This window comes from Lolium rigidum, chromosome 3 (assembly GCF_022539505.1).
Source record: "Lolium rigidum isolate FL_2022 chromosome 3, APGP_CSIRO_Lrig_0.1, whole genome shotgun sequence".
Taxonomy (NCBI): Eukaryota; Viridiplantae; Streptophyta; class Magnoliopsida; order Poales; family Poaceae; genus Lolium; species Lolium rigidum.
In genome coordinates, this window is record NC_061510.1 from 407684454 (window position 1) to 407700994 (window position 16541).

Below are 16541 nucleotides of genomic sequence, written 5' to 3' on the forward strand. Positions count from 1 at the left end.
ATTCTTGTAGACAGTGTTGGGCCTCCAAGAGCGAGAGGTTTGTAGAACAGCGACAAGTTTCCCTTAAGTGGATACCCAAGGTTTATCGAACTCGGGGAGGAAGAGGTCAAAGATATCCCTCTCATGCAACCACTGCAACCACAAAGCAAGAAGTCTCTTGTGTCCCCAACACACCTAATAGGTGCACTAGTTCGGCGAAGAGATAGTGAAATACGGGTGGTATGAATAAGTATGAGCAGTAGCAACGGTGCCGGAAAAGTGCTTGGCGTGTAGTTGATGGTGGTGGTATTGCAGCGATAGTAACGTGATAAACGATAAACAAGCGGTAGTAACTCAGCAGTAGTAACGCAGCGGTAGTAAACAAGCGGTAGTAACTCAGCGGTATTTAGGAACAAGGCCTAGGGATTACACTTTCACTAGTGGACACTCTCAACATTGATCACATAACAGAATAGATAAATGCATACTCTACACTTTTGTTGGATGATGAACACATTGCGTAGGATTACACGAACCCTCAATGCCGGAGTTAACAAGCTCCACAATAATGCTCATGTTTAAGTAACCTTTAGTGTAAGATAGATCAACGCTACTAAACCAAGTACTAGCATAGCATGCACACTTTGTCACCTTCATGCATATGTAGGAGGAATAGATCACATCAATATTATCATAGCAATAGTTAACTCCATAATCTACAAGAGATCATGATCATAGCATAAACCAAGTACTAACACGGTGCACGCACTCGTCACCTTTGCACACATGCGGGAGGAATAAACTACTTTAATAACACATCACTAGAGTAGCACATAGATAGTAGTGATACAAAACTCAGATGAATCTCAATCATGTAAAGCAGCTCATGAGATCATTGTATTGAAGTACATGGAGAGAGATTAACCACATAGCTACCGGTACAGCCCCGAGCCTCGATGGAGAACTACTCCCTCCTCATGGGAGCAGCAGCGGTGATGAAGATGGCGGTGGAGATGGAGATGGCAGCGGTGTCGATGGAGATGGCAGCGGTGTCGATGGAGAAGCCTTCCGGGGGCACTTCCCCGCTCCGGCAGGGTGCCGGAACAGAGTTCTGTCCCCCGAATTGGAGTTTCGCGACGGTGGCGGCGCCACGGAGTCTTTACGTGAGTTTCGTCAATTGGTATCGGGTTTTCTGATCCGGGGGCTTCTATATAGGCGAGAGGCGGCGCCGGAGGGTCGAGGGGTGGCCACACCATAGGGTGGCGCGGCCCCCCCTGGCCGCGCCGGCCTAGGGTTTGGTGGGCCTGTGCCCCTCTCCGGTGGTTCTCGTGTGTTCCGGATGCTTCCGGGTAAAATAGGAACTTTGGCGTTGATTTCGTCCGATTCGAGAATATTTCGTTACTAGGATTTACGAAACCAAAAACAGCAGAAAACGAGAGCGGCACTTCGGCATCTTGTTAATAGGTTAGTTCCGGAAAATGCACGAATATGACATAAAGTGTGCATAAAACATGTAGATAACATCAATAATGTGGCATGGAACACAAGAAATTATCGATACGTTGGAGACGTATCGGCATCCCCAAGCTTAGTTACGCTCGTCCCGAGCAGGTAAAACGATAACAAAGATAATTTACGGAGTGACATGCCATCATAATCTTGATCATACTATTTGTAAAGCATATGTAGTGAATGCAGCGATCAAAACAATGTATATGACATGAGTAAACAAGCTGAATCATAAAGCAAAGACTTTTCATGAATAGCACTTCAAGACAAGCATCAATAAGTCTTGCATAAGAGTTAACTCATAAAGCAATAATTCAAAGTAAAGGTATTGAAGCAACACAAAGGAAGATGAAGTTTCAGCGGTTGCTTTCAACTTGTAACATGTATATCTCATGGATAGTTGTCAATGCAAAGCAATATAACAAATGCAATAAGCAAGTATGTAAGAATCAATGCACAGTTCACACAAATGTTTGCTTCTTGAGGTGGAGAGAAATAGGTGAGCTGACTCAACAATAAAAGTAAAAGAATGGTCCTTCAAAGAGGAAAGCATCGATTGCTATATTTGTGCTAGAGCTTTGATTTTGAAAACATAAAGAGAGCATAAAAATAAAGTTTTGAGAGGTGTATGTTGTTGTCAACGAATGGTAGCGGGTACTCTAACCCCCTTGCCGGACAAACCTTCAAAGAGCGGCTCCCATTTTATTTTATTTTTGGGTGGCACTCCTTCCAACCTTTCTTTCACAAACCATGGCTAACCGAATCCTCGGGTGCACTGCCAACAATCTCATACCATGAAGGAGTGCCTTTTTATTTTAGTTTTATTATGATGACACTCCTCCCAACCTTTGCTTACACAAGCCATGGCTAACCGAATCCTTCGGGTGCCGTCCAACAATCACATACCATGGAGGAGTGTCTATTTTTAGTTTGTTAATTTGGGACTGGGAATCCCATTGCCGGCTCTTTTTGCAAAATTATTGGATAAGCGGATGAAGCCACTAGTCCATTGGTGAAAGTTGCCCAACAAGATTGAAAGATAAACACCACATACTTCCTCATGAGCTATAAAACATTGACACAAATAAGAGGTAATAAATTTTGAATTGTTTAAAGGTAGCACTCAAGCAATTTACTTTGGAATGGCGGAGAAATACCATGTAGTAGGTAGGTATGGTGGACACAAATGGCATAGTGGTTGGCTCAAGTATTTTGGATGCATGAGAAGTATTCCCTCTCGATACAAGGTTTAGGCTAGCAAGGTTGTTTGAAGCAAACAAAAGTATGAACTAGTACAGCAAAACTCACATAAAAGACATATTACAAGCATTATAAAACTATACATTGTCTTCCTCGTTGTTCAATAACCTTACTAGAAATTATCTAGACCTTAGAGAGACCAATTATGCAAACCAAATTTTAGCATGCTCTATGTATTTCTTCATTAATGGGTGCAAAGCATATGATGCAAGAGCTTAAACATGAGCACAACAATTGCCAAGTATCACATTACCCAAGACATTATAGCAATTACTACATGTATCATTTTCCAATTCCAACCATATAACAATTTAACGAAGAAGAAACTTCGCCATGAATATTATGAGCTAAGAACACATGTGTTCATTTGAACCAGCGGAGCGTGTCTCTCTCCAACACAAGCATGATGTAATCCAATTTATTCAAACACAAACAAAAAATAGAAACAAACAAACAGACGCTCCAAGTAAAAGCACATAAGATGTGGCCGAATAAAAATATAGTTTCAGGGGAGGAACCTGATAATTTGTTGATGAAGAAGGGGATGCCTTGGGCATCCCCAAGCTTAGACAGCTTGAGTCTTCTTGATATATGCAGGGGTGAACCACCGGGTGCATCCCCAAGCTTAGAGCTTTCACTCTCCTTGATCATAGTATATCATCCTCCTCTCTTGACCCTTGAAAACTTCCTCCACACCAAACTCGAAACAACTCATTAGAGGGTTAGTGGACAATAAAAATTAACATGTTCAGAGGTGACACAATCATTCTTAACACTTCTGGACATTGCATAAAGCTACTGGACATTAATGGATCAAAGAAATTCATCCAACATAGCAAAAGAGGCAATGCGAAATAAAAGGCAGAATCTGTCAAAACAGAACAGTCCGTAAAGATGGATTTTATTAGGCCACCAGACTTGCTTCAAATGAAAATGCTCAAATTGAATGAAAGTTGCGTACATATCTGAGGATCATGCACGTAAATTGGCATAATTTTCTGAGCTTCCTGCAGGGCAGTGGGCTCAGATTCGTGACAGCAAAGAAATCTGGAACTGCGCAGTAATCCAAATCTAGTACTTACTTTTCTATCAACGGCTTAACTTGGCACAACAAAACTCAAAACTAAGATAAGGAGAGGTTGCTACAGTAGTAAACAACTTCCAAGACACAAATATAAAACAAAGTACTGTAGCAAAATAACACATGGGTTATCTCCCAAGAAGTTCTTTCTTTTTAGCCATTAAGATGGGCTCAGCAGTTTTAATGATGCACTCGCAAGAAATAGTATTTGAAGCAAAAGAGAGCATCAAGAGGCAAATTCAAAACACATTTAAGTCTAACATGCTTCCTATGCATAGGAATCTTGTAAATAAACAAGTTCATGAGGAGCAAAGTAACAAGCATAGGAAGATAAAACAAGTATAGCTTCAAAAATTTCAGCACATAGAGAGGCATTTTAGTAACATGAAAATTTCTACAACCATATTTTCCTCTCTCATAATAACTTTCAGTAGCATCATTGATGAAATCCACAATATACCCATCACTTAAAACATTCTTATCATGGTTCATATGCATAGAAGTATCATTAAATTTGGCGTAAGAAGAGTTATTCTCATTAATAGTAATTGGAGCAAGATTATTATCAAGAATTTGAACATGGTAAACAAGTTGTCTATTAAGGGAATTGTTTTTAGTAACCCAATCATGACTATGACAAGTTTCACAAGGATAGTTAGAACCTATATCATAGCATTCTTTATAATAATTATTAGGGATCGGAGGCACATTGTCATCATTTTCAGAATTAATTTCCCAGAGATTTGCAATATCAAAAGTAGTGTGCTCATTCAAATCATGATTGCTAATGTATGTAAAGGGCATAGGAAGATCATCATATTCAGATTCATTATCACAATAATCATTAGGAGCAACATACTTACGGTTACCTATTGTTATCTCATATACGCGGGGATATGATGTTACCTCTTTCTTTTTATTCTTCTTCTTCTTCTTCTTCTTCGTTCCCTTCTTCTTCTCCTTCTCTTCCTTCTCCTCGTTCCCTTCTTCAGGAGGGAGAGGCTTGAAGGGTGGCTTGTCCGCATAACCTGATTTACTTTCAGAAACAATAGAAGAAACTTGGGAGGATCCCTCCTTTTCATTAATTAGTTGAAAACACACAGCGGTCCTATCATATTTTGGCAAGGTGTCATCTTCTAAAATATTTTGTATGTAAGTATTTGTATGGCTATTATCAATGCAATAAGAAAAACACCCATGCAGGACATCATCAATATCAAGATCACTCATATGTAACCAAGAGATTTTTCTCGACAGCTTCTTCACACCCCAAAAATAAAGTAAGTTCATCATGCTGATTAGGAGTAATTTCATCATCACAATACAAATTTGCAGCACTCATTGGGTTCAAAATATCACCTGGAGGAACATTGAAAATTAAAATGACCCACTTCATGGCAAACTTCACAAATAAAAGGATAGAGGGCACAAACTTTTTACCAAGATCATCTAGAGCCCTAAACCACTTTCTAGTTTTTTCATTAGCATGATGGATGCAATATTCATCTTTGATTTGATTAATTCCACAAGGTCTATGTATTCCACAAAAATTAACATGCTTATAGGAAATAGCATTCTTAGGAGTTTGAGCATGCTTATTGCAATAATTAACAACAATTTCATTCTTCATGCAAGCCTCTTTAAAAGGTTCATGATACTTATCAAAATTATTTTTAGGCAATTCGAAATGAGAAGCAAAGGCTTTATAAAGATTTGCAGCAACTTGAGAGTCAAGACCATAAGTGGCACTTATATTTCGAAATTTATCGGTATCCATAAAAGCTTCAATGCATTCATAATCATAATTTATACCTGACTCTTTACCTTCATTGTTCTCCCATCCTTCAGCGTTGTCCTCAATCCGATCAAGGAGATCCCACCTAGCTTCAACCTCCTTGCTTGTGAAAGATCCCTCCGAACACGCGTCCAGATAGTCCTTGTGTTGTCCTGAAAGCCTCGCATAAAAATTGTTAACAATAACATTACGGGGAGCTCATGAATGGGACATTTGAGCATTAGTGATTTCAATCTCCCCCACGCTTGAGAAATATTCTCTCCATCACGAGGATAAAAGTTATAAATATAATTCCTATCAATATGCACTTCATGCGGAGGATAAAATTTAGAATAAAAGAGAGATGCAATTTCCTCCCAACCAAGAGAATGCCTATTCTCCAACAATTTATACCAATGCGTCGCTTTACCGGACAACGAAACAGAGAATAGCTTCTTCCTCACTTCATCCATAGAGATACCTGCACACTTGAATAACCCACATAATTCGTGCAAAAACGAGTAAATGATCTCTAGGATGGACAGTTCCATCTCCTTTATAGTGGTTGTCCATAACACGTTCAATAATTTTCATGGGTATTTTATAAGGAATACTTTCAGCAGGTGGATTTAAAATATCGAAGCATTATTAGAGTTATCGCATATGGGAGATAAAGCATTATCGGAACAAATTTTCTCCCCTAAAGATGGGAAGCTAAAAAGACCACAAAAACTAGCTTCCCCAAGCTTAGACTTCTTCATAGCATTAGCAGTAATTGCATTCATACTAATAACATCGCTACTAGCATGCAAATAAGGTTCCATAGGTTTTTTAATTTTCGCATCAAACAATCCATGTTTTAAATCAGGAAATAGAATAAGAAGCTCACTCTTGTACATTATGCCAAACTAGTGTAAACAAGAAACAACAAGATGCAATTGCAGGATCTAAAGGAAATAGCTTCGAGCACACACACAACGGCGCCGGAAAAATACTTTACCCGAGACCGTAGTATGAGAGCCTTTTACCTTTCCTCCCCGGCAACGGCGCCGGAAAAGTGCTTGATGTCTACGGGAGCTTCTATTCTTGTAGACAGTGTTGGGCCTCCAAGAGCAGAGGTTTGTAGAATAGCGAGCAAGTTTCCCTTAAGTGGATACCCAAGGTTTATCGAACTCGGGGAGGAAGAGGTCAAAGATATCCCTCTCATGCAACCACCGCAACCACAAAGCAAGAAGTCTCTTGTGTCCCCAACACACCTAATAGGTGCACTAGTTCGGCGAAGAGATAGTGAAATACGGGTGGTATGAATAAGTATGAGCAGTAGCAACGGTGCCGGAAAAGTGCTTGGCGTGTAGTTGATGGTGGTGGTATTGCAGCGATAGTAACGCAGATAAAACAATAAACAAGCAGTAGTAACTCAGCGAGTAGTAACGCAGCAGTAGTAAACAAGCAGTAGTAACTCAGCAGTATTTAGGAACAAGGCCTAGGGATTACACTTTCACTAGTGGACACTCTCAACATTGATCACATAACAGAATAGATAAATGCATACTCTACACTTTTGTTGGATGATGAACACATTGCGTAGGATTACACGAACCCTCAATGCCGGAGTTAACAAGCTCCACAATAATGCTCATGTTTAAGTAACCTTTAGTGTAAGATAGATCAACGCTACTAAACCAAGTACTAGCATAGCATGCACACTCGTCACCTTCATGCATATGTAGGAGGAATAGATCACATCAATATTATCATAGCAATAGTTAACTCCATAATCTACAAGAGATCATGATCATAGCATAAACCAAGTACTAACACGGTGCACGCACTGTCACCTTTGCACACATGCAGGAGGAATAAACTACTTTAATAACACATCACTAGAGTAGCACATAGATAGTAGTGATACAAAACTCAGATGAATCTCAATCATGTAAAGCAGCTCATGAGATCATTGTATTGAAGTACATGGAGAGAGATTAACCACATAGCTACCGGTACAGCCCCGAGCCTCGATGGAGAACTACTCCCTCCTCATGGGAGCAGCAGCGGTGATGAAGATGACGGTGGAGATGGCAGCGGTGTCGATGGAGATGGCAGCGGTGTCGATGGAGAAGCCTTCCGGGGGCACTTCCCCGCTCCGGCAGGGTGCCGGAACAGAGTTCTGCCCCCGAATTGGAGTTTCGCGACGGTGGCGGCGCCCCTGGAGTCTTTCTGGAGTTTCGTCAATTGGTATCGGGTTTTCTGATCCAGGGGCTTCTTATAGGCGGAGAGGCGGCGCCAGAGGGTCGAGGGGGTGCCCACACCATAGGGTGGCGCGGGCCCCCCTGGCCGCGCCGGCCTAGGGTTTGGTGGGCCTGTGCCCCCTCCCTGGTGGTTCTCGTGTGTTCCGGAGGCTTCCGGGTAAAATAGGAACTTTGGCGTTGATTTCGTCCGATTCCGAGAATATTTCGTTACTAGGATTTCCGAAACCAAAAACAGCGGAAAACGAGAACCGGCACTTCGGCATCTTGTTAATAGGTTAGTTCCAGAAAATGCACGAATATGACATAAAGTGTGCATAAAACATGTAGATAACATCAATAATGTGGCATGGAACACAAGAAATTATCGATACGTTGGAGACGTATCAGTCATCCACGTCCTTCAGTCACCCTGACTATCTAGGTGTTCTTCAATATCCCTCTTACACAACCCTCTGAGTTGGTGTAAGGCCCGCCTCTTTTGTTGACATCTTCGCTGATTATTTCCAATAGCTTTACTTGGATGCGATGGAAGTCTTCTCTAAGTTCAGTATCGTCGATATCCCCCGCTATTTTATTGGACAATTCTCGGAAACTAGGTGGAAAATTCATCATCTCCGCATCCCGGACAAACTCTTTAAGGTGATGGAGGGCATAAAAGTCCTCCTTCATGCTGCCAGTTGGCTGCTTGATGCAAGGGAACTAGGTTACGTGCTTGAACCCTTGCTTGCCAGTGCCCGGCCAGATACATTACCCCATCTTGTCGAAGGTGCCTTCCTTTTTGGAGTAGCCATGGATAGCCTCATCGAGAACACCCCTTATTCTGGTGTAGACTTTCCTCATCGTCGTATTCGACGAGTCGAAATACTGGACTAGTGGCCACTTCGGGCAAAGGGCGATGAGTGTGCAAAAATTTTCCATGCTCAACACATGCAATTGAAATGGAATGTTGGAAAGGATCGGCAATGGAAGAAATCTATAACAAAACATAAGTTATGACGGCCATGAGAAGATGTGTACTTACTCGGGAAAGACAGGCAGAAGAATGGTGTTCTTGTCTTTGTTCCTAAGCATGAAGCTCTGGAGGTACTGCACTGCCTTGGTCCGTATCCTTGAGCCTTCTCTAGCTGGCTATCGCGCATGTAGTAGGGATCCGCTACCGCGGCGTTGGGGGTCTCTCTCTTTTGATCTTCATCTGAATATTGAGCGCATATAGGCATACCAAGTTATAGTCCAGCCGTCTCCAGTGAAACAGATTGAAGATGTCCTTGAACGCTATGAAGAAGATATTCGCGGGGTCTTTATGGACGAAGTCTGGGTCCTGGGGCACCTTGACCATGAACACCGTGTAATTTGGAGACGCCTCTTTAAGAAGTGTGGTCTCTAGATATTGAATACTTGACTGCAAAGGGAGCATTGATCCACTTGCGAGGTATTCCATGTCCGGAGGGAGTATCGGTTTACCAGCTTCATGACACCGGGTCAAGCCATCCAGTGTCGGTGGTACCATGTCGTTGACACGGATCCTCTTAGGAAGATGCTGGGTCGCAGAGGTGGCCTTTTAATTTCTCTTCCTTGGCTTCTTCACCTGGGGGTGCTGGTGGTGCTGGGATTGCTTGGGGTGCTGGGGTTGCTGGGGGTGTTGGTGGTGCTGGTGTTGCTTGGGGTACTGGGGTTAAGCGGGGTGGCTCCCCGATGATCGGTATATGCAATGTGTTAGGGCTGAAAATGGTAGCCGGTTTGACTTGAGCTGTATCGCCGGCCTCCGGAAGAGTGTCTTGCTGAGAAAAACCCTGGAAGTTCAGGCGTTGCGCGACTGTAGTGGGACGACCAAGTTGATCGCCGTGAGTGCGGAAGACTTCTTCATCCATAGGAGGCATGTACATATCTTTGCAACAGGCGCCAATGTTGATGTAGGTACCGATGTCAACATTATCATCATCATTGACATAGTTGCCATGAAGTCCACGTCCTTTGGTGGTGGCGGTTGCGATGACGGCGATGAGGATACAACTACCTTGCCTTTCACTGACGGTATTTGCGGTAGTTTTCCCAACAAAAGTTGGTGGCGTGTGGTGGTGGCGATGACCGGTTCCTTCTGGGTGGCGATGATGACCGCCAGTTCTTTCTGGGTGGCGGCGATGACCGCCGGTTCCTTCTGGGTGGCGGTGATGGCTTGGGGCCGGACGATATTTGGCCGGACGATAGGGGAGGTGGCGCCGGTGGTGCGCCTGACACCCGGAAGACCCCCCCCCCAGGACCTCGAGAGAATTGCATGCAACCATCTCACTATCCTTTGAACTAATCGTTTGTTTTAAACGGATGTGACCCTATTTTCTTTTACGTGAACTCTTTTTCTTTTGCCAGCCAAGCTGCCGGAAGACTTCTTTTGTTGTAGCTGATGGTACGTGTTTTTTTTTGTTCTTTTTGATTAATAAATAGACATAGCCTGCCCTTTTTTAATTGGATCTTCCTTCTTTGTAGCCGGCCAGCCGGAGATGCAACAGATTGTTTATATAGCTTTCTTTTACGCTGGGCTAATATAGCAGATTTTTTATAACTCATCATGTCAACTAGATTGATTTTTAGTTACGTAACTATTAATGGTTGATTAAATCCTAGCCATATATTTTAGATCTAACAATCAAAATAAATTTAGATGATGTGGATTAACGTGGTGGCTCTGTTATACATCCTTAGTTTGCTTTTAATATATACTAGACTAGACTAGATACTAGATAATAGATAGATTCCCCATAACCCCCCCCCCACGCACGTACACCCCTCTAGGAGGCAATATTTAGTAGAGCGTTTGTCAATATGCACCAGCAGTCGCATTTTCGGAAGCAGCCCAAACGTTGTTTTTGTAACATTGGTGAAAGCCCAGTAACTTATTTAAAGTCATGTTACGTACGCAAGGTGCAAGATTCAGAGAGAAGCAAGCTAGGATAACAGGGTAAAAGTTAATTGATCAAGGACTTACATCGAAAGCTTGTCTCTCTGAAGAGTAAGAAGTCACCGGATCGTCAATGCTTCCAAAATGATTCCAAAATGACATGTCGTAATACCGTCCATCATTTTTGTGATTTTGTTGTCTTCGTGCGAGTTGAAACATATTCGACTCTGTTATACTCGCACATCAAGTGTGACCAAGCTTGGAGTTGTGCGATTCACCTCCCGATGCAGCTGGAGATCAAGTTGATCTCACTAAGATGAGAATAATGCTGGAGATCAAGTTGATCTCACTAAGATGAGAATAATGCATTAGATCATAAAGGCAACTATGCATCTTTGACACCATTTCATATCCTACGCTCGAGGAAGTGCATCTTTTCTAGGACGGCTAAGTATAGACCAGCATGGCGTAGTGTTATCCTGAGCAGTTCCTTTCATATAAAAGAAGTCCCGATGCCATTGCGGGAACCTAGTAGGGAAACATCTTTGACTATGTTATAATCGCACATCAAGTGTGACCGAGCTTGTAGTAGTGCAGTTCGCCTCCTGATCCAGCTAGAGATCAAGTTAATCTCGCTAAGATGATAATAATGCATTAGATGATGAACTCGACTCTGCATCTTTGACACCATCTCCACATCCTCCGCTCGAGGAACTGCATCCAGATTTATAGGATGGTTCAATGCAGAGTAGTATAGTGGATTTATAGCCTGACCCCCCCCTTGAGCAGTTTCTTTCATATAATAGAAGTTCCGACGCCATTGCGGGACCCTACTAGGGAAACAAGGTATGGAAACTCAACCCCATGACAGACTTAAAGGCAACGTCGCCATATGGGAAATTCTAGCATCGCCACTGGAAAGACCAAATCGGTTCGAATTCACCCCAAAACCAGTGATAAACAAAAAGGGAAGAAAGGGGCACAACCAAGGTATCCATCAAAAAACAAGATGAAGCTAGCAACTAACCAGAATAACAGAACCTAGTCAAAGATCATTAGGCTAAAGACTGAAAAAGCAAGTAACTGCTGAAAAACTCTGACGAGGGGTAGGCTAGGCTGCGATCTAAGAAGCCTGTAAAAAATATCATCCGATTTGGATATATGTTGAACCTCGGAGGAAGGAATCTGCATGCCCTTTCCTAGAGAACTCCGCTATCAACATAACGACGAAGCTCCTTCATATCCACTTTGGAACCATTCCAACGTCATTCCATCCTTACTTTGACAGATTGGATGTGGTGGAAAGGGAAAAGAGGGGTTGGAAGAAGAGAGGGTTTGGCCTATGAATATCTTCTCCTTATAATGGTGGACACGACATCGTCAGGTGTCCATTAATAGCATGCCTATGAACTGAGAAAATTCTCGAGCAAATCGGGAATGTGGCTGTTAGGTGGAGAGAGGATTCTACCTCATATATAGAAGCCGAGGCGCAAGTGTTTTATTCCCAAGAATATCTCAGGAACACACTCTGATTCGTCTTGTCAAAAGAGAGACATGATGACATGACCAGTTGAAGAGGGATGTCGCTGAACTCATGTGACATCATCAACAAAACGAACTTAATAACTGCATGACGTCTCAACGGCCACGAGCTTATGTCTCAGGTGACTGAGAACTTCTTATGTCCTAGTCGACCGTACAACCGTTCGATTTCCTTTGAGATCGGTACAAACATTATCAACGTTAGGAGAAAAAAATTTGTGCACATATTGGATGCGAGAGTCGAACGCACGGCCAACAGCTGTATGGTACATCCTTGTAAAGATCAAGCCAATAGGGGGTCTTTGTCGTGAGTTAATACTGTCATCTAAATAAGCTTAATATCTGCACCGTTTTTGTATTTTGTATTTATCTTTCCAATCAATAAAAAATCATTTTTTTGCCTTTTGCGCTTGGGAAAAGAGGGCTTGGAAGAAGAGAGGGCTTGGCCTATGCATAACTTCTCCTTATAATGGTGGACGTGGCATTGTCAGGTGTCCCTTAATAGCATGTCTATGAATCGAGGAAATTCTTGAGCAAATCGGGAATGTGACTGTCAGGGAGAGAGAGGATTTCTACCTATGAAATAGAAGCCGGTGCACAAGTGTTTTCTTCCGAAGAACATCTCATGAACACACTCTGCTCGTCTTGTCAAAAGAGAGACATGATGACATGACAAGTTAAAGGGGATGTTGCTGAACTCATGTGACATAATCAATAAAACGAACTTGATAATTGCATGACTTCCCAACGGCCACAAGCTTATGTCTCAAGTGACTGAGAACTTCTTATGCCTCAGTCGACCATACAGCCGGCCGATTTCCTTTGAGATCGGTACAAACATTGTTAACATTGGGAGAAAAAAAATTCGTATGCATGTTGAAAGCAAGAGTCGAACGCGCGGCTAGCAGCTGTATGGGACATCCTTTTAACCATCAGGCCAATAAGGGGTCTTTGTGGTGAGTTGCTACTGTCATCTAAATAACCTTGATATCTGCACCATTTACTCATTTTGTATTTATCTTTCCAATCAATAAAATATGTTTTTCATTTTCTTTACCTTTTGCGTTTATATATGTAGATTATTGTACCATACTTTTTCTTTGCCTTTTGTTCTTCTATATGTATTTTCCATATTTATTTTTTGATATTTTATTTGTTGTAATTTTGTTTACTCCAGAATTGCACTTTTTGTCACGGCAATGGAATGCGATGAATTGCACTTTTCTAGAAAAAAACATGCAATCAACACTCTTTTCGAAACATCTTGTACTCGATCTTCTCAAAGAAATTTGCGAGTAATAACTATGTTGCAATGTGATGTACACTTTTTCAATATGAGTTACTCTTTTCTCAACAAAATTACAACTAGTAGGTTTTTTCCAAATAAGTTATATTTTTTTACATGAGTATGAAGCATGAATAATTGTGAGTTGCACTTTTAGGAAGTTCAACTGGTAGGTTTTTTTCAAAATAAGTTATATTTTTGGAAAGTTGCGTTTTCCAAAAATTATGCAATTAGAAAGTGGATTAGAAGCAAGTTGTACTTTTTTAAGAAACGTGAAACGTGGTTTCAATGCTAGTTGCACCTTTTCCAAAAAAAAGTGCAATTAGGAAGTGGATTCAAAACGAGTTGCACTTTTCTCAAGAAACGTGCAATTTGCAGGTTTTCGATTCGATTTGCACTGTTCTCGGGATGTGTCAACCTTTAACCGGTGTGCAACACTTGTTGCACTTTTCGCAAGAAATATGCAATTCATGATTTTTTAAAAGTAATTGCACTTTTCTCAAGAAATATGCAAGTACCAACCAAGTTTTCTTTTATTTTCTATAGATTAAGTTACACATTTCTCAAGATATGTGTAATTAGCATTTTTTAGAAAAATATGCAAGTATCAACCAAGTTTTGATACAAGTTGCGCTTTTCTATAAGAAATGTGCAACTCCAAAAGGTTTTTCAACACTAAGCTACACTTTTCTCAAGAAATGTGTAATTAGTATTTTTAAAATCGGTTGCATTTCTCCCAAGAAATATGCAATTGTCAACCAAATTTTGATTCAAGTTACATTTTTCTAAAGGAATGCACAACTCCAACTAGTTTATCAAGACTAAGTTACATTTTTTCTCAAAGTATGTGCAACTAGCAAGTACAAGCACATCTCCTATATGTAGTTTTCATATTGTTGTTTGATTATTTATGTATTCAATTTTCCTCCATACTATTTTTTAGATATATTTCAGATCACAAAGCACAGGCAAAAAACCCCTGATATAGAAACAAAAGTGGACAAGATTTGTTCCCATCTAATTAAATATGTCCTTAGTCTAGCCTTCCATGCCTCTGTGTAAGGCTGATGGCTTTGAAAAACCAATTGCTTCTCTCTTTCCATATGTTCCCAGATGCCAAAATAAAAATTTCGATAAATATTGGCTTTCCCCATACCTCCTTAACCAGCTTAACAACAGTCAGTCTGTCACCATTCTGTCGCCACTTATTGCCAATCTTGTTCAAACAACTCTTTTTGAAGCTACAATGAAAGAGTAAATGCTCAAGAGTTTCTTTAGGTGGATTATCACAAATCATATAGTTGAAAGTTTGTCCCAATATTCTAATATGTCATGTTGAGCATATTCCTTTTATTTAGCTTGCCTGAGAAAATAAGCTAAGAAAATAATTTCACTCTAGGGCGTATTTCAGTTTCCAAATCTAATTAAATCCTTGGTGTGTTGTATGTTCTCTGAAACATAATTTGTAGAACCTGGTAGAGATATAAATAAGTGCTCCCCGGATATATCTCCAAAATAGAATAGATGCACTATTAGTCTATTGCTTATCTGAAAGGAAGAAATTCCTCTATTGGTTCGAGTGAGTTTGAAAAGTTCTCTCCTCAAAAGGAACCACATGGATCGGTAGCATGAGTGATCTTACCATGATAATATTTAATCCAGATTGGCTGAACTCAAGGATTGTTCCCTCTATATATTGTAGAATTTGTGCTGAGAACTAAAGCAACATTCTGCACTTTCGATTTAAAATACTTACCCCTTTTCTATTTTTTGCATCTACAAACCGTTTTCCAAGATGCAAGTGGATTGCATTTATCCCGATTGTTTGTCTTCTTATTCCAAAAACATCGTCTACTATTTTTCTCAAAATTCTCAAGGATCTTTGGGTTCAATTTAATAGAACACATGGTATAAGGTAGCAATGTACGTAAGCAAAGAGCTAATATGAGTCACTCTACCACGGTATACCATCATAATTAATATTGTTTTCATTTACCTCTCAATTCTGCAAACCAAGGGTATTCGAATAAACACTATGGGTTTAGTAGTCTCAAGAGGCATATCTAGATATGTAAATGGTATTTTTTACGAGGCTGCAACTATAAGCCCTCTTGCTCATGCGTTGCTTCGAACTACCCTAGAGCTTTCGGTCAGACTGGTATGGGCATAGCTAGTTAGGCTTACTCACCGGCCGCTGACAAAACTTCCCCTTCTCGTCCGAAGTCATTGTTCTTTTCTTCCTTTTCCATTTCCTTCCCCTTCTTCATCTTCAGTTTGCTCTTGTTCTTCTTTCCCGCCATCTTTGTCTCAATGTCATTTGGGGCACACAGTCTATGAATGAACCCGTTGACCATGTCCATGGGAATGTCCCCTTTCTCCTCATCCTTGACCCCGTTAATCATGTCCACAAAAATTTCCTCTTTCTCCACATCCTCCATGAAGGAGGTGACTGACATGTTGGGAGGGGAGAGCCAACTAGGATGTCACGCAACAGGAACATAGTAAGTCTCCATGAAGCTCTCTTCCTCCTGAAAAAATGGAAATTTTAAAAATCAAGACACATGTTAGCAACACCTTCCCAAATGGAAATGTACATGGATTTATGCAGGTAGGACAAGGTTATCCCGCAGATTACTGCGAGCAGAAAAATAAACACTAGCCCTAAACAGACGTGCCTCAATGACATGACTCCACTGATTTGAAGCAAGCAAGCCCCAGAGGTTTCAGCCCTAGCAGCATACACTCCTAGATGGAACTCGACACGACTCCATAGCAACCCATGTGGAACAAAACACCCTGGAAGGTACTTTATCTAGGGCACTAACGGCGAACTAGGCTTGCACAACACCACCAACAAGATAAGGGGTCAAGGAGAGGTAGCTAGGGAGGTGGAGATAGATGGTGTGAAAATATACAAGATCCAACGTGAGCTCCTTATAATTTTCATTAATTAATAGAAACGAGCTACG